The sequence below is a fragment of the Lepidochelys kempii genome, chromosome 22, assembly GCF_965140265.1.
Source record: "Lepidochelys kempii isolate rLepKem1 chromosome 22, rLepKem1.hap2, whole genome shotgun sequence".
Classification (NCBI taxonomy): Eukaryota; Metazoa; Chordata; order Testudines; family Cheloniidae; genus Lepidochelys; species Lepidochelys kempii.
In genome coordinates, this window is record NC_133277.1 from 323687 (window position 1) to 344483 (window position 20797).

The window sequence follows — 20797 nt, forward strand, 5'->3', positions numbered from 1 at the left end:
GCTGGTTTCTCCGGCAGTTGGAGTTCGCAGGGCGGTCTGAGGGGCGGCTCTGGTTCCTCCGGCAGTTGGAGTTTACGGGGCGGTCTGAGGAGCGGCTCTGATTCCTCCGGCAGTTGCTGTTTGCGGGGCGGTCTGAGGGGTGGCTCTGGTTCCTCCGGCTGTTGGAGTTTACGGGGCGGTGTGAGGAGCGTCGCTGGTTCCTCCGGCAGTTGGAGTTCGCGGGGCGGTCTGAGGAGCGGCTCTGGTTCCTCCGGCAGTTGGAGTTCACGGGGCGGTCTGAGGGGTGGCTCTGGTTCCTCCGGCTGTTGGAGTTCACGGGGCGGTGTGAGGAGCGGCACTGGTTCCTCCGGCATTTGGAGTTCGCTGGGCGGTCTGAGGAGCGGCTCTGGCTCCTCCGGCAGTTGGCGTTCGCAGGGCGGTCTGAGGTGTGGCTCTGGTTCCTCCGGCAGTTGGAGTTCACGGGGCGGTCTGAGGGTGGCTCTGTTTCCTCCGGCAATTGGTGTTCGTGGGGTGGTCTGAGGGGGGGCTCTGGCTCCTCCGGCAGTTGGACTTCGCAGTGCGGTCTGAGGAGCGGCTCTGGTTCCTCCGGCAGTTGGTGTGCGCGGGGCGGTCTGAGGGGTGGCTCTGGTTCCTCCGGCTGTTGGAGTTTACGGGGCGGTGTGAGGTGCTGTGCTGGTTCCTCCGGCAGTTGGAGTTCGCGGGGCGGTCTCAGGAGCGGCTCTGGTTCCTCCGGCAGTTGGAGTTCACGGGGCGGTCTGAGGGGTGGCTCTGGTTCCTCCGGCTGTTGGAGTTCACGGGGCGGTGTGAGGAGCGGCACCGGTTCCTCCGGCATTTGGAGTTCACGGGGCGGTCTGAGGAGCGGCTCTGGTTCCTCCGGCAGTTGGAGTTCGCGGGGCGGTCTGAGGAGCGGCTCTGGTTCCTCCGGCAGTTGGAGTTCGCAGGGCGGTCTGAGGGCCGGCTCTGGCTCCTGCAGCAGTTGAGTTCACGGGGCGGTCTGAGGGGCGGCGCTGGCTCCTCCCGCAGTGGCATTCGGGGGGCGGTCTGAGGAGCCGCTCTGGCTCCTCCGGAAGTTGGAGTTCGCGGGGCGGTCTGAGGGGTGGCCCTGGTTCCTCCGGCAGTTGGAGTTTACGGGGCGGTCTGAGGGGCGGCGCTGGCTTCTCCGGCAGTTGGAGTTCACGGGGCAGTCTGAGGGGCAGCGATGGCTCCTCCGGCAGTTGGCGTTCGCAGCGCGGTCTGAGGGGCGGCTCTGGTTCCTCCGGCAGTTGGAGTTTGCGGGGCGGTCTGAGGAGATCTCTGGCTCCTCCGGCAGTTGGAGTTCACGGGGCCATCTGAGGGGCGGCTCTGGCTCCTCCGGCATTTGGAGTTCGCGGGGCGGTCTGAGGGGTGGCTCTGGCTCCTCCGGCAGTTGGAGTTTGCGGGGCGGTCTGAGGAGCGGCTCTGGCTCCTCCGGCAATTGGAGTTCGCGGGGCGGTCTGAGGGGTGGCTCTGGTTCCTCCGGCAGTTGGAGTTCACGGGGCGGTCTGAGGGGTGGCTCTGGTTCCTCCTGCAGTTGGAGTTTGCGGGGCGGTCTGAGGAGCGGCTCTGGCTCCTCCGGCAGTTGGAGTTCACGGGGCGGTCTGAGGAGCGGCTCTGGTTCCTCCGGCAGTTGTAGTTCACGGGGCGGTCTGTGGGGCGGCTCTGGTTCCTCCAGCAGTTGTAGTTCACGGGGCGGTCTGTGGGGTGGCGCTGGCTCCTCCGGCAGTTGGAGTTCATGGGGTGGTCTGAGGGGCGGGGCAGACTCCTCCGGCAGTTGGAGTTCACGGGGCGGCCTAAGGGGCGGCGCTGGCTCCTCCCGCAGTTGGCGTTTGTGGGGCGGTCTGAGGAGCGGCTCTGGCTCCTCCGGTAGTTGGAGTTTACGGGGCGGTCAGAGGGGCGGCGCTTGCTCCTCCGGCAGTTGGAGTTCACGGGGCGGTCTGAGGGGCAGCGATGGCTCCTTCGGCAGTTGGCGTTCGCAGGGCGGTCTGAGGGGCGGCTCTGGTTCCTCCGGCAGTTGGAGTTTGCGGGGCAGTCTGAAGAGATCTCTGGCTCCTCCGGCAGTTGGAGTTCATGGGGCCGTCTGAGGGGTGGCTCTGGCTCCTCCGGCAGTTGGAGTTCGCGGGGCGGTCTGAGGGGTGGCTCTGGTTCCTCCGGCAGTTGGAGTTCGCGGGGCGGTCTGAGGGGTGGCTCTGGTTCCTCCAGCAGTTGGAGTTCGCGGGGCGGTCTCAGGGGCGGCTCTGGCTACTCCGGCAGTTGGTGTTCACAGGGCGGTCTGAGGTGTGACTCTGGTTCCCCCGGCAGTTGGAGTTCACGGGGCAGTGTGAGGAGCGTCGCAGGTTCCTCCGGCAGTTGGAGTTCGCAGGGCAGTCTGAGGGGCGGCTCTGGTTCCTCCGGCAGTTGGAGTTCACGGGGCGGTCTGAGGGGGGCTCTGGTTCCTCCGGCAGTTGGTTTTCGCGGGGCGGTCTGAGGGGCGGCGCTGGCTCCTCCGGCAGTTGGAGTTCGCTGGGCGGTCTGAGGAGCGGCTCTGGTTCCTCCGGCATTTGGAGTTCACAGGGCGGTCTGAGGGGTGGTGCTGGCTCCTCCGGCAGTTGGAGTTCACGGGGCGGCCTAAGGGGCGGCGCTGGCTCCTCCGGCAGTTGGCGTTCGCGGGGCGGTCTGAGTAGCGGCTCTGGCTCCTCCGGTAGTTGGAGTTCGCGGGGCGGTCTGAGGAGCGTCTCTGGCTCCTCCGGCAGTTGGAGTTCGCGGGGCGGTCTTAGGGGTGGCTCTGGCTCCTCCGGCAGTTGGATTTCGCGGGGCGGTCTGAGGAGCGGCTCTGGCTCCTCCGGCAGTTGCAGTTTGTGGGGCGGTCTGAGGAGCGGCTCTGGCTCCTCCGGCAATTGGAGTTCGCGGGGCGGTCTGAGGGGTGGCTCTGGTTCCTCCGGCAGTTGGAGTTCACGGGGCGGTCTGAGGGGCGGCTCTGGTTCCTCCGGCAGTTGGCGTTTGCGGGGCGGTCTGAGGGGCGGCTCTGGTTCCTCCGGCAGTTGGAGTTCGCGGGGCGGTCTGAGGGGTGGCTCTGGCTCCTCCGGCAGTTGGAGTTCGCGGGGCGGTCTGAGGAGCGGCTCTGGCTCCTCCGGCAGTTGGAGTTGATGGGGCGATCTGAGGAGCGGCTCGGGCTCCTCCGGCAGTTGGAGTTCGCGGGGCGGTCTGAGGAGCGGCGCTGGTTCCACCGGCAGTTGGAGTTCGCAGGGCGGTCTGAGGGGCGTCTCTGGCTCCTCCGGCAGTTGGAGTTCATGGGGTGGTCTGAGGGGCGGCGCTGACTCCTCCGGCAGTTGGAGTTCACGGGGCGGCCTAAGGAGCGGCGCTGGCTCCTCCCGCAGTTGGCGTTCGTGGGGCGGTCTGAGGAGCGGCTCTGGCTCCTCCGGTAGTTGGAGTTCGCGGGGCGGTCTGAGGGGCGGCTCTGGTTCGTCCGGCAGTTGGAATTTGCGGGGCGGTCTGAGGAGCGGCTCCGGTTTCTCCGGCAGTTGTAGTTCACGGGGCGGTCTGTGGGGTGGCTCTGGTTCCTCCGGCAGTTGGAGTTCGCAGGGCGGTCTGAGGTGTGGCTCTGGTTCCTCCGGCAGTTAGAGTTCATGGGGCGGTCTGAAGGATGGCTCTGTTTCCTCCGGCAATTGGAGTTCGTGGGGCGGTCTGAGGGGCGGCTCTGGCTCCTCCGGCAGTTGGAGTTCGCAGTGCGGTCTGAGGAGCGGCTCTGGTTCCTCCGGCAGTTGCTGTTCGCGGGGCGGTCTGAGGGGTGGCTCCGGTTCCTCCGGCTGTTGGAGTTTACGGGGCGGTGTGAGGAGCGGCTCTGGTTCCTGCGGCAGTTGGAGTTCGCGGGGCGGTCTGAGGGGCGGCTCTCGCTCCTCTGGGAGTTGGAGTTCACGGAGCGGTCTGAGGGGCGGCTCTGGCTCCTCCGGCAGTTGGAGTTCACGGGGCGGTCTGAGGAGCGGCTCGGGCTCCTCCGGCAGTTGGAGTTTGCGGTGCGGTCTGAGGAGCGGCGCTGGTTCCTCCGGCAGTTGGAGTTCACGGGGCTGTCTGAGGTGTGACTCTGGCTCCTCCGGCAGTTGGAGTTCGCAGTGCGGTCTGAGGAGCGGCTCTGGTTCCTACGGCGGTAGGAGTTCGTGGGGCGGTCTGAGGAGCTGCTAGGTTCCTCCGGCAGTTGGAGTTCGCGGGGCGGTCTGAGGGGCGGCTCTGATTCCTCCGGCAGTTGGAGTTCACGGGGCGGTCTGAGTGGCGGCTCTGGCTCCTCCGGCAGTTGCAGTTCGCAGGGCGGTCTGAGGGGCGGCTCTGGCTCCTCTAGCAGTTGGATTTCGAAGGGCGGTCTGAGGAGCGGCTCGGGCTCCTCCGGCAGTTGGAGTTTGCGGGGCGGTCTGAGGGGCGGCTCTGGCTCCTCCGGCAGTTGGAGTTCACGGGGTGGTCTGAGGGGCGGCGCTGGCTCCTCCGGCAGTTGGAGTTCAAGGGGCGGTCTGAGGGGCGGCGCTGGCTCCTCCGGCAGTTGGCGTTCGCGGGGCGGTCTGAGGGGCGGCTCTGGTTTCTCCGGCAGTTGGAGTTTACGGGGCGGTCTGAGGGGCGGCGCCGGCTCCTCCGGCAGTTGGAGTTCACGGGGTGGTCTGAGGGGCAGCGCTGGCTCCTCCGGCAGCTGGCGTTTGCAGGGCGGTCTGAGGGGCGGCTCTGGTTCCTCCGGCAGTTGGAGTTCGCGGGGCGGTCTGAGGTGTGGCTCTGGCTCCTCCGGCAGTTGGAGTTCATGGGGCGGTCTGAGGAGCGGCTCTGGTTCCTCCGGCAGTTGGAGTTGACGGGGCGGTCTGAGGGGCGGCTCTGGCTCCTCCGGCAGTTGGAGTTCGCAGGGCGGTCTGAGGTGTGGCTCTGGTTCCTCCGGCAGTTGGAGTTCACGGGGTGGTCTGAAGGGTGGCTCTGGTTCCTCCGGCAATTGGAGTTCGTGGGGCGGTCTGAGGGGCGGCGCTGGCTCCTCCAGCATTTGGAGTTCGCAGGGCGGTCTGAGGGGCGGCGCTGGTTCCTCCGGCAGTTGGAGTTTACGGGGCGGTGTGAGGAGCGGCGCTGGTTCCTCCGGCAGTTGGAGTTCGCAGGGCGGTCTGAGGGGCGGCTCTGGTTCCTCCGGCAGTTGGAGTTCACGGGGCGGTCTGAGGGGCGGCGCTGGCTCCTCCAGCAGTTGGAGTTTGCGGGGCGGTCTGAGGGGCGTCGCTGGCTCCTCCGGCAGTTGGAGTTCGCGGGGCGGTCTGAGGGGCGGCTCTGGCTCCTCTGGCAGTTGGAGTTCATTGGGCGGTCTCAGGAGCGGCTCGGGCTCCTCCGGCAGTTGGAGTTTGCTGGGCGGTCTGAGGAGCGGCTCTGGTTCCTCCGGCAGTTGGAGTTCGCAGGGCGGTCTGATGGGCGGCTCTGGCTCCTCCGGCAGTTGGAGTTCATGGGGTGGTCTGAGGGGCGGCGCTGTCTCCTCCGGCAGTTGGAGTTCATGGGGCAGCCTAAGGGGCGGCGCTTGCTCCTCCGGCAGTTGGCATTCGTGGGGCGGTCTGAGGAGCAGCTCTGGCTCCTCCGGTAGTTGGAGTTCGCGGGGCGCTCTGAGGGGTGGCTCTGGTTCCTCCGGCAGTTGGAGTTTACGGGGCGGTCTGAGGGGCGGCGCTGGCTCCTCCGGCAGTTGGAGTTCACGGGGCGGTCTGAGGGGCGGCGCTGGCTCCTCCGGCAGTTGGCGTTCGCAGGGCGGTCTGAGGGGCGTCTCTGGTTCCTCCGGCAGTTGGAGTTCGCGGGGCGGTCTGAGGAGCTTCTCTGGCTCCTCCGGCAGTTGGAGTTCACGGGGCCGTCTGAGGGGCGGCTCTGGCTCCTCCGTCAGTTGGAGTTCGCGGGGCGGTCTGAGGGGTGGCTCTGGCTCCTCCGGCAGTTGGAGTTCGCGGGGCAGTCTGAGGAGCGGCTCTGGCTCCTCCGGCAGTTGGAGTTCGCGGGGCGGTCTGAGGGGCGGCTCTGGCTCCTCCAGCAGTTGGCGTTCGCAGGGCGGTCTGAGGGGCGTCTCTGGTTCCTCCTGCAGTTGGAGTTCGCAGGGCGGTCTGAGGGGTGGCTCTGGCTCCTCCGGCAGTTGGAGTTCGCGGGGCGGTCTGAGGAGCGGCTCTGGTTCCTCCGGCAGTTGGAGTTCGCGGGGCGGTCTGAGGGGCGGTGCTGGCTCTTCTGGCGACAGTATCTCGAGCAGCTCTGCGCAATGGGGCACTGATCCTTCTGGGGACGGGGATGTGCTGGGCAGGGGGCAGGGTAGTACTGAGTCGTCTCAGTATGTAGATTTGCTTGGCAGTGTGAGAGGGTGAGACGGGCCTCCTGCTGGTGAGGACCTGGGTGGTTTTTCCCGAGGCAGCAGGTACCTTCTCGATCACAGCACCCCATTGCACTGGCCTGGCGACGGGGGCAGGCTTCTTGATGGCAGCTTGCACAATCGCTGTTCTTTGTTGAGGCTCAGGAGCGGTGGGCCGGCGCGCAGCAGGAGGGCTGGGAGCTGGGGCAGGAGACTGTGTTGTTCCCTTGAGGCGTTTCCTGCAGGTGACTTGGTGCATCTTGCATTGCTTCTGCGTCTCGAAGGGCAGGCTGCAGAGGGCACAGCTGAAGGTGACCAGCTTGCTGTGGCATCTCTTCAGGTGCCTGGTGACGCCACCGAGGAGGTGGAAGCTTCGGGGCGGAGAGCAGATGGGGAGATGAGCATGTCCGCAGCGAGGGGGGGTTCCAGCAGCATCAGCGGCATCGCTGGCTGGTTCATCCTGATGTGGGCGGGTGGGGTCGAGAGGTCCGGCTGGGCGGGCATCCGGCAGGGACCTGGTGTCTCTCTGGGTGGTTTCAGAGGCTAGGCAGGTGTCCGGCGAGGCGCTGGTGACCCTCTGGGTGGTCTCTGGAGAGATGCTGGTCCCGTCTATGGAGATTCCTCTCTGACGGTGTGTAGAGCAGCGAGAGCACCACCAGCTTCGGGGACCTGGGCAGCTGCGGGGCGTGGGAGGTGCTCGCCTCAGAGCATCTTGCAGCGTGCTGTCAGTTCTGGAAGGGTTCTAAGGAGAGCGGTTTAGGAACCTAAATAGAGTAGAGTAAGAAACTATTAAACTGGTTACTAACCTGCAAACAATGACAAAGGAAAATCTGCAAGAGCAGCCTTTCAACTGAGAGGCCTAATAATAAGATGTTACTAATAACTAACCAAAGGGTTAGAAATGACTCAAACCATACTCTTCGTACAAACCAAATGTTGACATGGACAACACCACATTTCTTTGCTGCTCTTCAACCATGATATTCTCCCCATACGGAGGTCCACCGGTCCTGGAGGTTCAGTACTGCAATAACAGGGTGATGTGTGCAGTGGATGGAGCCAGTTGCTATTCCATCTCCCGGTTCCAAAAATCAGTTGAATAGATAGACCTCAGATAGAGGAAGTCTCAGTTATTAAAGTGATAGGAACAGATTTAACATTTGTATTCAAGCTAGTCCTCTGCATATAATGCTTAAATTATCCAAAAATAGCACATTTGGTTTAAAAAGTCATAAAAGGCACATCACCCATGATCTGATACTTGGTGAAATCTAAGTATAGAACACCCAAGCAATTTGGGGATTGTGACCTGCTCCTTCACAGTCTGCCCTGAGGTTGGCACTCACAGTTACGAGCTGCTCCAGATGGCTCCAGCCCTCTCATGGATCAGTAACTGGTTAGCAGATAGGAAACAAAGGGTAGGAAGAAATAGTCAGTTTTTACAATGGAAAGGGGTAAATAGCAGCTCTAGGCAGCACTTTATACCACCTGGCAGATACCCTGCAATTACCCAGCACTGCCATCCCCAAACCCTCGCCCTCTCCCCCACGGTTTGACAGTAGATTGGATTTCTTTTGCACTGCCCCCAAGTGGCCCGGAGCTGGGTGAGGCGGGTATCCTTCTTATGGGGATTGCAGTAGCACAACTGGGTCCCACACAGGGATCAGGGCCCTGTTCTGCGGGTGCTGGATGCACGACACAACTGAGGGGCAGCTGCCTTGTAGGAGCTACTGGGGGAAGATGGGAGCTGGGAGCCGCTCCCCACACTGATCACATCAAAAGTGGTGCCTTAGGCGCCGACTCCGTGGGTGCGCCAGGGCTGGAGCACCCACGGGGAAAATTTGGTGGGTGCAGAGCACCCACTAGCAGCTTCCCGCCCCACCCCCAGCTCACCTACGCTCCGCCTCCTCCCCTGAACGCGCTGCCCCGCTCTGCTTCTCTGTCCCCACACCCTGGCTCCCCGTGAATCAGCTGTTTGCGCGGAAGCCGGGGAGGGCTGAGAAGCAGGCCGCAGCTTCACACTCAGGCCCAGGGAGGCGGAGGTGAGCTGAGGCGAGGAGCGGTTCCCCTGCGTGCCCTCCCCTTGTTACCTGCTGCGGTGTGGGTGGCCCTCCTTCCACCCCCGCACCCCAGCTCACCTCCGCCTCCCTGGGCCTGAGCGCGAAGCTGCCGCCCGCTTCTCAGCCTGTCCCGGCTTCCGTGCAAACAGCTGATTTGAGGGAAGCCGGGGTGGGGGGGTTGGAGAAGCAGAGCGGGGCAGCGCGTTCAGGGGAGGAGGCAGAGGCGGAGGTGAGCTGGGGCCGGGGGTGGGGCGGGGCGGGGAGCTGCCAGTGACTTTTATGAAAAATACCTGTGATTAAATCATCACCTTACTCATTGTCAGTGAAATAAATTGAAATGCTTCCACCTCCAAGTGGATTTAGCCCAGGACCCTCAGAGTCAGCAGCTATTACACCCCCCACTGAGCTCTCTGTCAGGTGTCCCAGTGCTGGAAGCCTCCTGTTTACATCCTAAGATAGCATTTTTGCATCGGGGGGCTGATAGTTTGGACTGGACACTGTAGCAGGGAAAGGTGCTGCTGTGCTCCAGAAAACAAGCCACCTCTGCACCAAAGAGGGAGAAAAGGACATGCCAAAGCCCAGAATTGAACCAGGGACCTTTAGATCTTCAGTCTAATGCTCTCCCAACTGAGCTACTTCGGCAGCTCCATGGCTCCCCTTTGGCCCGCTGCTTCTCTGTCAGGGATGTTTTGTCAGCCATGGCACACAAAAAGGACATCGTTGTGAGAGGCCCATGAAGGCAAGATGCACTTTTGCCTGCCTTGCTCAGCTTGACTTGCTGCCTCACCCCGTTCCTGCCTTAGTTCCTGGGTTGACCTGGTGGCAGAAGTGGACTGGGGACCAGTGACGCAGGGAGGAAGTTGAGCTGGAGCCTGAGCTAGACTAGACCCTGGTGGAGAGAGTCTGGCCACCACTTGCCACCCCACCCTGTTGTCCTGGATTCCCCTGTCTCCTGTTGGGGCTTCCCTGCGTAAACCACCCTGCCCCAACCAGCCCTAGGCTAGCTGGGCTCCCTTGATCACCTGATGGCTGGTCACCCCAGTCAGTGCTGAGCACCCCTCTTCTTCCCCCTGGTGCTCCAGCCCCAGAGCACCCACAGAGTTGGGGCCTCTGCCAGATTAGGATCAGCTGCCTCGGGGTGAATCTGGAGTCACCCCACGAGTGTGGGGCCAGCCTGAGTCCCGCGGAGCTGCCAATCGGGAGCTACCTGAGCCAAGCGCCACCCAGCTGGACCCTGAACCTCCAACTGCCCCGCCCTCCCACCCCAATCCCTCCCACCCCAAAACCCCTCCTGGAGCCTGCACCCCACAACCCCCCTGCCCCCAAACCCCTCCCCGTCCTCAGTGCTGTGCCCCCGACCTCCGACCTCCTCCCCCATTCTCAGCACTCCGCCCCCAACCTCCTCCTCCCCCTGTCTTCAGCGCCCCTCCCCCGACCGCCTCCTCCCCCCCCGCACTAAGCACCCATCCCCCAACCTCCTCCTACCCCCACCATACTCAGCACCCCTCCCCCAACTTCCTCCTTCTCTCCCCACCATCCTCAGCACCCCGCCCCCGACCTCCTCCTCCCCCGAACTTTAAAGACTGGGTAGGGAGAGACGTAATTGAATAGAGCTTTGAAATGCAAGTCTGCATTGTTAGAGGTAGAAGTGTAGATGTTTGCTCAGGTCTTGTGATGTAAGCAAAGAAGTCTTATCTAGGGCCAAAGCTTTGATTCAAAGATCAAAAAGGGAATATTAACATTTAGGAAGACTCTTGAGTGACATAGTATTATTGTCTATGTCTCTTTGAAGGTTGTGATCACCTGTATCTGAACTGTATAATGGATAAATTATCCTGTGCTAATTGCCATGATCTTTGGAAGAAGGAAAGTTAAGCCAATTGTTTTCTCAGACAGGAAATATATAAAAACCTTGGGACATGATCCTTCTTCATCTCAGATCTGCTTTGGGTTTCAAGAGCGGGAAACCCGGAGCCATAAGGATTGAGATCCCCAGTCATTGATTGGAGTCACCCTGAATATGGACATCGGACTGTAACCTGAGGACTATTTCTAAAAGGACTTTTGGCGACTACAAGCTCGTCTCTGCTGTGTGTCTGAACCTCAAGAATTGAACTCAAGTCTGTCTGTATATTGATCTTTTAACCAATTCTCTTCTTTTCTAATAAATTTTAATTAGTTAATAAGAATTGACTGTAAGCGTGTATTTGGGGAAAGATCTGAGTTCTCATTTGACCTGGGTCTGGGGCTTGGTCCTTTGGGGTCAGGAGAACCTTTTCTTTTGTGTGATGAAAGAAGATTTTCAGAATTGATCATCATATGCTTGACATGTGTATCTGGATGGAGGCCTGAGGCTGGGCACCTTAAGGGAACTGCATTATTTGGACGTCTGAGTAACCAGGGAGGTGCTATAGCAGCTGTTTCAGGCTGGCTGGGTAAATCTAACCATTGGAATATCCACCAGTGTTTGGGGTTTGTCTGCCCTGGTCTGTTTGCAGTTCACCATGATTGAGTGACCTCAGCTGGCTCTCACAGGCAGCACCGTCACAGCTGGGTGTGGGTGTTAATCTTTTCCTGTCTGGTGTGTGCTGGGCTCACAAAGGCTTTTTGCTCCCTCGGGATGGGGCCTGGTGTCCTGGTTTGGGAGCCCTGTGGATGTGATGGGGTGTCTGGAATGGGGCATGTGTGATTCCCACGGTGCCCCTTCCCCTCTGCCTGCAAAGCTGAGGAAGATGGGTCTGAGGAGCAGAGCAGGAGCTCTGGGATGGAGAAGAGCAATATGAAGATGGCGTCTAAGATGAGGCCAGGTGACTTCTGTGGAGGGAGACATGCTGGACAACGCCAAGGATTCGGGAGACACCCAGGTGTGAGCCCAGGGCACAGGGAGAGCTGGGGGAGGGTGTCTGTGTTATATTAATAAAATAAGACCAACAGGATCTTGTAAAAGGGACAAGGCAAAATGCCACATTTATTGTAAATATAATAAAAATATAGAAAACACACACAGTGAGCTGTAGCTCACAAAAGCTTATGCTCAAATAAATTGGTTAGTCTCTAAGCTGCCACAAGTCCTCCTTTTCTTTTCACACACAACTATGTCACTACTTATTCCTTACTTATCTGCAGATACATTCATACATTGAGTCATACAAGTTCTGCATAGAGGTTATAGTGACCAGCCTAGAGGTTGCCCATGACAGAGCACTGGCCAGGTGGCCTGGACACGAGAATGGAGCCAAGTCCGTGTCAGATGCACCTCCGATGCTCCTGGAGGGTGGTGGCACAACCGGAGACTGAAAGTTCTCAGTTTGCAGAGTCCATTTTTAAAGGAATTTAGTCCTATGCCAGCTGCGCCAGTTAAGGGCTTTCTGCGGTTGTTGTTACAAAAAGTGCCAATCTCCATTACAAAGTATCAGTTTACAGAGTAGAGTCAATTGAGCAGAACCAATTGAGCAAGTCAAGTCAATTGAGCAGTTTGCGTTCATAAGCGTTGTCATAAATATAAAGGGAAGGGTAAATCCTTTTAAAATCCCTCCTGGCCAGAGGAAAAACCCTTTCACCTGAAAAGGGTTAAGAAGCTAGGATAACCTCGCTGGCACTTGACCAAAATGACCAATGAGGAGACAAGATACTTTCAAAGCTGGAGGCGGGGAGAAACAAAGGGTCTGGGTCTCACTGTGTGATGCTTTTGCCAGGGACAGAACAGGAATGGAGTCTTCGAACTTAGTAAGTAATCTAGCTAGATATGCGTTAGATTCTGATTTCTTTAAATGGCTGAGAAAATAAACTGTGCTGAATGGAATGGATATTCCTGTTTTTGTGTCTTTTTGTAACTTAAGGTTTTGCCTCGAGGGATTCTCTATGTTTTGAATCTAATTACCCTGTAAGGTATTTACCATCCTGATTTTACAGAGGTGATTCTTTTTACTTTTTCTTCTGTTAAAATTCTTCTTTTAAGAAACTGAATGCTTTTTCATTGTTCTTAAGATCCAAGGGTTTGGGTCTGTGGTCACCTATGCAAATTGGTGAGGATTTTTATCAAACCTTCCCGAGAAAAAAGGGGGTAAGATGTGGGAGGATTTTGGGGGAAAAGACGTTTCCAAACGAACTCTTTCCCAATAAATGGTGTTAGATGTTTGGTGGTGGCAGCGAAAGTCCAAGGGCAAAAGGTAAAATAGTTTGTACCTTGGGGAAGTTTTAACATAAGCTGGTAAACGTAAGCTTAGGAGGTTTTCATGCAGGTCCCCACATCTGTACCCTAGCATTCAGAGTGGGGAAGGAACCTTGACAGGGTCAATCTCAATTACAAGCAAGCAAAAGTGTCAACTCAGAGAGAGTATCCAGTGTAGCAGCCGTGTTAATCTGTATCCACAAAAAGAACAGGAGGACTTGTGACACCTTAGAGACTAACCAATTTATTTGAGAATAAGCTTTCATGAGCTACAGCTCACTGCATCGGATGAAGTGAGCTGTAGCTCACGGAAGCTTATGCTCAAATCAATTTGTTAGTCTCTAAGGTGCCACAGGTACTCCTTTTCCTTTTTCAGAGAGAGTAGTGTCAATTGAGCGGTTTGTGTTGTAAGGTGTCCATATCAATTACAAAGCATCGCTTAGAGTTAATTAATGGCTCAAAACATACAAAGAACAAATCCACACCAAAAAACACAGAAAAAGCACACAACATGAAAACACAAAATCCACATACCAAAAGAATACTAAGCAAAAAAGAATATGCATGCAAAAATCATACACACATGCACACAAAACTGGGCAAGGCATTCACAAAAATCACCCAGGACCCACATGCACATCAACACGACAGACACAAAACAGACCAACATACAGAAGTCAGGCAGGGTTTGAGTCTCACAGCCAGGAGGGGCGATCCAGAGGCAAGTCCCGACCTGGGTGAGTCACGGAGAGGCTGTGTCCCATGGCGTGTGTGTGGGAGAGGGGTAGGGCAGGGTTGGGGTGGGGTGGGCTCCAGGGGAAAAGGTGGGTGTGACAGTGTGTGGGGGTGGGGGAAGGGTGTGTTTCTTAGGATATAAATGAGGGCAAACACAGGGGTAATGACAGTGAAGCCCCGGGTCTGAGTGTTATGACCCTGTGCAGTTCTGCCATTCACCTTCCCCTCCTGTGATCTCAGCTGTCATTGAATCCAGCATTTTTTCACCTGTCACCGTCCCAGAGGTGTCGCACAAGCCCCAAATACAGAGTGTCCCTCTTGGAGACGCGAGGACTGGATCGGATTTCAGCTGCTGGACAGCTCTGCTGCGTTTTCCACATTTGCAAGGGGAACTGCTGAGTGTTTACATTCATTTCAAGCATCCCCATTCAGCGGACTCCTGAACACACTGGAGATGGGTCCGGAAATCGATTTTCATTTGAAAAAATTTTTAAAGGGAAGTGCTTGGATTTGAACTAGGAACCCATTGCCCTGCAGGCAACTATTCAACCAGTGAGCTACACTCTCAATAAAGACTGCCCTGTATAGCCCAGAGCAGGAACGGCTTTGAACCTGGGGGTTAGTGAACTTTATCTCTACACAAACCCCACAGCTTACAAGATCCCCACACCCGCCCTGTGTCACCAGAGCACAACAACAACTTTCCTTGGAGCACACACTGCTCCCCAGCTCTGTGCCCTTCCATCTCCCCAGCATTGCTCCAATCCCTTAAAGCAGGGTCTCAAACTCACTTTACCTTAGGGCCAGTGAAAATCCTCAAAATCTCCCAGTGGGCCAATAATGTCATTTATGCTGCCCAGAACAAGCTCCACAAAACTCCACCCCCCAAAAAACTCCACCCCCCACCTACCTAAGGCTCTGGGAGGGAGTTTGTGTGGGAGAAGAGGTCTGGGGTAGGGGATTGGGGTGCGTGCTCTGGAAGGGACTTTGGGTGCAGAAGGGGTGAGAGGTTGGGCTCTGGGAGGGAGTTTGGGTGGGAGAGGGGGGTCTGGGGTGCAGGCTCTGGGATGCAGTTCGGGTCCTGGGTGCAGGCTCTGGCCTGGGGCAGGGTGTGGGGGTGCAGGAGGAGGGGGTGGGGGTGCAGGCTCTGGGAGGGTGTTTTGGGTCGGGAGGGGGTGTGTGGGAAAGGGGTGGGGGAGTAGCACTGTATGTAAGGGAGCAGTATGACTGCTCAGAGCTCCGGTACGAAACTGTAGAAAAACCTGAGTGTCTCTGGATTAAGTTTAGAAGTGTGTGCAACAAGAGTGATGTAGTGGTGGGAGTCTGTTATAGACCACCGGACCAGGGGGATGAGGTGGATGAGGCTTTCTTCCGGCAGCTCACGGAAGCTACTAGATCGCATGCCCTGATTCTCATGGGTGACTTTAATTTTCCAGATATCTGCTGGGAGAGCAATACAGCGGTGCATAGACAATCCAGGAAGTTTTTGGAAAGCGTAGGGGACAATTTCCTGGCGCAAGTGCTAGAGGAGCCAACTAGGGGGGGCGCTTTTCTTGACCTGCTGCTCACAAACCGGGTAGAATTAGTGGGGGAAGCAAAAGTGGATGGGAATCTGGGAGGCAGTGACCATGAGTTGGTTGAGTTCAGGATCCTGACGCAGGGAAGAAAGGTAAGCAGCAGGATACGGACCCTGGACTTCAGGAAAGCAGACTTCGACTCCCTCAGGGAACGGATGGCCAGGATCCCTTGGGGGACTAAATTGAATGGGAAAGGAGTCCAGGAGAGCTGGCTGTATTTCAAGGAATCCCTGTTGAGGTTACAGGGACAAACCATCCCGATGAGTTGAAAGAATAGTAAATATGGCAGGCGACCAGCTTGGCTTAATGGTGAAATCCTAGCAGATCTTAAACATAAAAAAGAAGCTTACAAGAAGTGGAAGGTTGGACATATGACCAGGGAAGAGTATAAAAATATTGCTCGGGCATGTAGGAATGATATCAGGAGGGCCAAATCGCACCTGGAGCTGCAGCTAGCAAGAGATGTCAAGAGTAACAAGAAGGGTTTCTTCAGGTATGTTGGCAACAAGAAGAAAGCCAAGGAAAGTGTGGGCCCCTTACTGAATGAGGGAGGCAACCTAGTGACAGAGGATGTGGAAAAAGCTAATGTACTCAATGCTTTTTTTGCTTCTGTTTTCACGAAAAAGGTCAGCTCCCAGGCTGCTGCGCTGGGCATCACAAAATGGGGAAGAGATGGCCATCCCTCTGTGGAGATAGAGGTGGTTAGGGACTATTTACAAAAGCTGGACGTGCACAAGTCCATGGGGCCGGACGAGTTGCATCCGAGAGTGCTGAAGGAATTGGCGGCTGTGATTGCAGAGCCATTGGCCATTATCTTTGAAAACTCGTGGCGAACGGGGAAAGTCCCGGATGACTGGAAAAAGGCTAATGTAGTGCCAATCTTTAAAAAAGGGAAGAAGGAGGATCCAGGGAACTACAGGCCAGTCAGCCTCACCTCAGTCCCTGGAAAAATCATGGAGCAGGTCCTCAAAGAATCAATCCTGAAGCACTTGCATGAGAGGAAAGTGATCAGGAACAGCCAGCATGGATTCACCAAGGGAAGGTCATGCCTGACTAATCTAATCGCCTTTTATGATGAGATTACTGGTTCTGTGGATGAAGGGAAAGCAGTGGATGTATTGTTTCTTGACTTTAGCAAAGCTTTTGACACGGTCTCCCACAGTATTCTTGTCAGCAACTTAAGGAAGTATGGGCTGGATGAATGCACTATAAGGTGGGTAGAAAGCTGGCTAGATTGTCGGGCTCAACGGGTAGTGATCAATGGCTCCATGTCTAGTTGGCAGCCGGTATCAAGTGGAATGCCCGAAGGGTCGGTCCTGGGGCCGGTTTTGTTCAATATCTTCATAAATGATCTGGAGGATGGTGTGGATTGCACTCTCAGCAAATTTGTGGATGATACTAAACTGGGAGGAGTGGTAGATACGCTGGAGGGGAGGGATAGGATACAGAAGGACCTAGACAAATTGGAGGATTGGGCCAAAAGAAATCTGATGAGGTTCAATAAGGATAAGTGCAGGGTCCTGCACTTAGGATGGAAGAATCCAATGCACCGCTACAGACTAGGGACCGAATGGCTCGGCAGCAGTTCTGCGGAAAAGGACCGAGGGGTTACAGTGGACGAGAAGCTGGATATGAGTCAGCAGTGTGCCCTTGTTGCCAAGAAGGCCAATGGCATTTTGGGATGTATAAGTAGGGGCATAGCGAGCAGATCGAGGGACGTGATCGTCCCCCTCTATTCGACATTGGTGAGGCCTCATCTGGAGTACTGTGTCCAGTTTTGGGCCCCACACTACAAGAAGGATGTGGATAAATTGGAGAGAGTCCAGCGAAGGGAAACAAAAATGATTAGGGGTCTAGAACACATGACTTATGAGGAGAGGCTGAGGGAGCTGGGATTGTTTAGCCTGCAGAAGAGAAGAATGAGGGGGGATTTGATAGCTGCTTTCAACTACCTGAAAGGGGGTTCCAAAGAGGATGGCTCTAGACTGTTCTCAATGGTAGCAGATGACAGAACGAGGAGTAATGGTCTCAAGTTGCAGTGGGGGAGGTTTAGATTGGATATTAGGAAAAACTTTTTCACTAAGAGGGTGGTGAAGCACTGGAATGCGTTACCTAGGGAGGTGGTAGAATCTCCTTCCTTAGAGGTTTTTAAGGTCAGGCTTGACAAAGCCCTGGCTGGGATGATTTAACTGGGAATTGGTCCTGCTTCGAGCAGGGGGTTGGACTAGATGACCTTCTGGGGTCCCTTCCAACCCTGATATTCTATGATTCTATGATTCTATGGTGCAGGCTCTGGGAGGGAGTTTGGAGGCTCGGGGGATGTGCAGAGGAAGGGGGTGCAGGTCTGGGAGGGAGTTTGGAGGCTGGGGGATGTGATGCAGGCTCTGGGAGAGAGTTGGGGATGGGAGGGGGTATGTGGGGTGGGGATGCAGACTCTGGGAGGGGGTTGGAGGTGCCATGATTACCTGAGTTTCCAAGGTCCGGGGGGAGCCTCCGCCCCCTGTTGGCCGTAGGCACCACCCCCACAGTGCCCCATTGGCTGCAGGGGCACTCAGGGAGGGGCAGCATGTGTAGGCACAGCCCTCCCCCCCGCCCCGGGGCCACAGGGAGGGGCCGGCAGCCACTGGAGTGAGCAGGAAGACGCCGCTCAGTTCCGCTGTGCTGCCCGGGCCCCTGGAGTCGGGGGGCAGGGGGAGTGTCTGGGGGAAGCAGGTGGGGCCAAGGGAGAGACCTGGCAGCAAAACTGCTAAAGCCCTGCAGGCCACATTCGGGAGGTTCGCGGGCCGCAAATGTCCCGGAGGCTGGGAGTTTGAGACCCCTGATATAATTGCTTCAACCTTGTAGTTTTCCAAGTCCAAAAGTAAACATCTCTTCAAATCCAAGGAGTGGAGATCAGTCAATGTTCAGAGTCGTCCCACATGAAAGCACCATATTATGGTCCATGCTGGCGCCATCGTGTGGCCATCACCTTTCCCTCCTTTCCCTTACAAGTTTTGGTATTTTTCATAGAAACTTTCTTCCCTCAAGAGAGACCTGGGAACCAGGGCTGCCAGCCAGACAAACACCTTTAAGAGGAGGTGTCCCTCTCCCGGTCAAAAAATGATCTCCCACCTTCAGTTCAGTGAACTGAATTGTTCCTTATCCCGTCAGTGCCGGTTTGAGTAAATAAAGTTTTGGAGATAGTTATTAAACTCACAAAAATAAGCCAAAGATCCCTCTGCATAACACAGGAAGGTGAAATAGGAACAGAGACAAACCTTGTCAACAAAGGCTAATTTCCCAAACGATCATCAAAATGTTTCTAATTCCCATCTGTCCTCCACAGGAGCTCTGTGCAGTTTAACTGCTCTGCAGCCAGCTGCCCATTAGAAATGCTTCTGTGGGACATTCCCAGACCTGGACATTTACGAACGACAGAATTTGAAGAGCAAACCCAGCTCCCCGCACCAGGCCGGATTAAAGTGTTTTGTCCCTGGCACTTGGTCTTTTTCAATAGTACAGACCCTCCCTTTGCCCAGCCAGCCAATGAACTGGGGGAAAGGTTGCAGGAAGCAGAGACCTTAGAAACAAGGAAATAAGAGGCCATTCATTGGGCAAGGTGGCCTAGTAGTTAAAGCAATAGTCTGCTCATCTGATGCCATTCTTGAGCTGCCTGTTATAAAAGGTTGGTTCCCCACTTCAGTTCCAACGGCTCTGCTAGAAACACCCCCAAGTCCCTGCTCACCCCAGTGTGAGCAAGTTGAGAAATCCCCAGTGGGTGCTGCCCTTAGCCCCAGGCTGCTGTCTCAGGGGTCGGGGGCATTGATGGTTTGCTGCTGAGGAGGGAGACAGGACAGCCCTTTGGGGCTCTGCTCTGAGCATCTGCCCAGCCCAGGCTGCCCGCTGGCCTGAGCTGCTGCCCCTCCGTGCTCTGAAGCAGGGGTTGCATCACGATTTTTTTGGTGGCCTCCGAGTGTGGCCACCAACATTTGCTGGTGGCAACTGTGGCAATTTTTCCAAGCCGGAGCCCCACTGCCCCGGGGGTTGAAGTCCGAAGCCATAGCCCATGGGCTGAAGCCCAGAGCCCTCTGCTGAAGCCCTGTGGCTGGAGCTGGGGAGAACTGGAGGTGGGTAGGCTAAAGCCCAGAGCCCCGGAGCTGACACAAGGGAGGGAGGGGCCCTGAAACCCCAAGCCCACTCCTGGAGCCCTGGCAAGCTGGAGCCCAAAGTCTTCCCCCAGAGCCTCTCAGCCCCCTGGTAGGTGAGTTGGGAACTCACCAGCTGCCTGCAGAGTTGAAGGTTCCTACCCCGTCAAGAACACCCCCAGCCCCACATGCCTGCAGATGCGCTGCCTGGAGCCCCACGGGGCTGGGAGGTACATGACGCCGATCCCCTGCTGATAGCGCCCTCAAACACCAAGGCCATGCATCCAGGAGCAACAGCTGGGTGCTGCAGGGAGAGGCTGTTGCTTTCCTCCCACCTGCATCTCTGAAGATGGGAGATGATTTGCTGACAGGGACAGCTGTCTCCTATTAAAGGTGTTTATCTGGTACCGTGTAGCAAGCAGCCCTTGTTCCCAGGTCTCTCTGAGGAAATAAAGTTTCTATGCAAAATACCACAACTTGTAACGGAGAGGTGGGAAAGGCGATGGGACCAGGACATAAGGGATGAAACATAACATGGTTCTTTCATGTGCATTAACTCTGAAAAGGGATTGATCTCCACTCCATTGTATTTGAAGGGATGTTTAGTTTTACCCTGGGTAAAATACAAGGTTGAAGCCATTTTATGGGGGGTGACACTATGATTCAAGGGTTAGTTAGTGTGATAAAAATGGTTTAAAAAAAGTCAGTTTAAACGTGAGCTGGTTGTTATTAAAGGCGTTTTCCCCAGGTCGGCTCCAAAAGTTCTTCTAGAGACACCCTGGGTTCCACTGCAGCAGCCAGCTCCCGCCAGAGGCTTGTGCCCCGAGGTTTCCCCCCAGCCCCAGAGTGGGCTGTGTGGCCCCAGCCTCCCCAGCCCCGGAGCACGGAAAGGGCGGGTTATGCGGCCCTGACTCGACCTGCCGTTGACTCGCAGGGCTCTGCACTCCATCAGCTGGGGCGGGCCAGGCTGCAGCCGGGACCCAGCATGGCCACGCTTCCCTGACGAGGCATGAGACACGCCAAGAGCTTTGCGCAGCCAACAGGGAAATGGGAGCGAGGCGTCTTCTAGCTGGCACGTCTCGTCCACTTCTCCCTTGCTGCTTGGTGGAGACAGGAAGGGACCAAACATTCCTGGCTGAAGGTTTAGCCCTCGACCTTGAGGATTAAGCCCAAGTGCCCGGCGTGACTGCAGGGAGATGGGTTTCTGATTCGCATCCAGCGCACTCTTCGGGCAACCAACTGAACCCCCTGAGGCCAAGAGGGATGGCTTTGAGGTGGCAAAAAGGGGCCTTTGAGACTCCCAGCACATCTTGAGGAGCAAGGAAATAGCATGAGTTACTAGCGTCCCTGGGTGGGTTCGAACCACCATCCTCTCGGTTAACAGCCGAATGCGCTGACCCATTGTGCCACAGAGACACCTAGAGACCTGGCTCCTGTTACCAAGGCTGTGCAGCCTGCAGATCTCCTGCCCACGCTAGAGCTTGCAAGGTGCTAGTCCGGAGAGGACCGATTTCACCGTGGCACCAATGGCTCCACCGTGCAGGCCCAAGCTCAGATGGGCCCATAACACTCACTTCCTCCCCTCTCGCAGCGCTGCCAAAGTGGTCCTGGTCCCACAGTGGAGGGGGGCCATGTGAGCTTGTTGCAGAGCTGCTGCTCAGGGATGGGAACTTCCTGGTACCCCAGCCTCCAAAATCATCCAGGCTGCACTTTCTGCATGACTACATGCCAGCTGAGGGTGCGTGGGAATTGGTGGCCTCTGCTGCAGGTGATGGGCATCTCAGACACTTAAAGCCATGGCCTAGAGGAGGGAAACG

The 20797-nt window shown here is 56.8% G+C and overlaps 2 non-coding genes and 1 pseudogene across 2 annotated transcripts; all 3 read right to left on the reverse strand.

Moving 5' to 3' along the window:
• Window positions 1-7307: 7307 nt before the first annotated feature.
• Window positions 7308-7514, reverse strand: LOC140901790 (U2 spliceosomal RNA; annotated as a pseudogene).
• A 1428-nt stretch (window positions 7515-8942) lies between these two features.
• Window positions 8943-9015, reverse strand: TRNAF-GAA (transfer RNA phenylalanine (anticodon GAA)). The gene has a single exon. It is a non-coding gene; the product is annotated as a tRNA-Phe (tRNA).
• An 11307-nt stretch (window positions 9016-20322) lies between these two features.
• On the reverse strand, window positions 20323-20396 carry TRNAN-GUU (transfer RNA asparagine (anticodon GUU)). Its single transcript has one exon. It is a non-coding gene; the product is annotated as a tRNA-Asn (tRNA).
• Window positions 20397-20797: the final 401 nt, after the last annotated feature.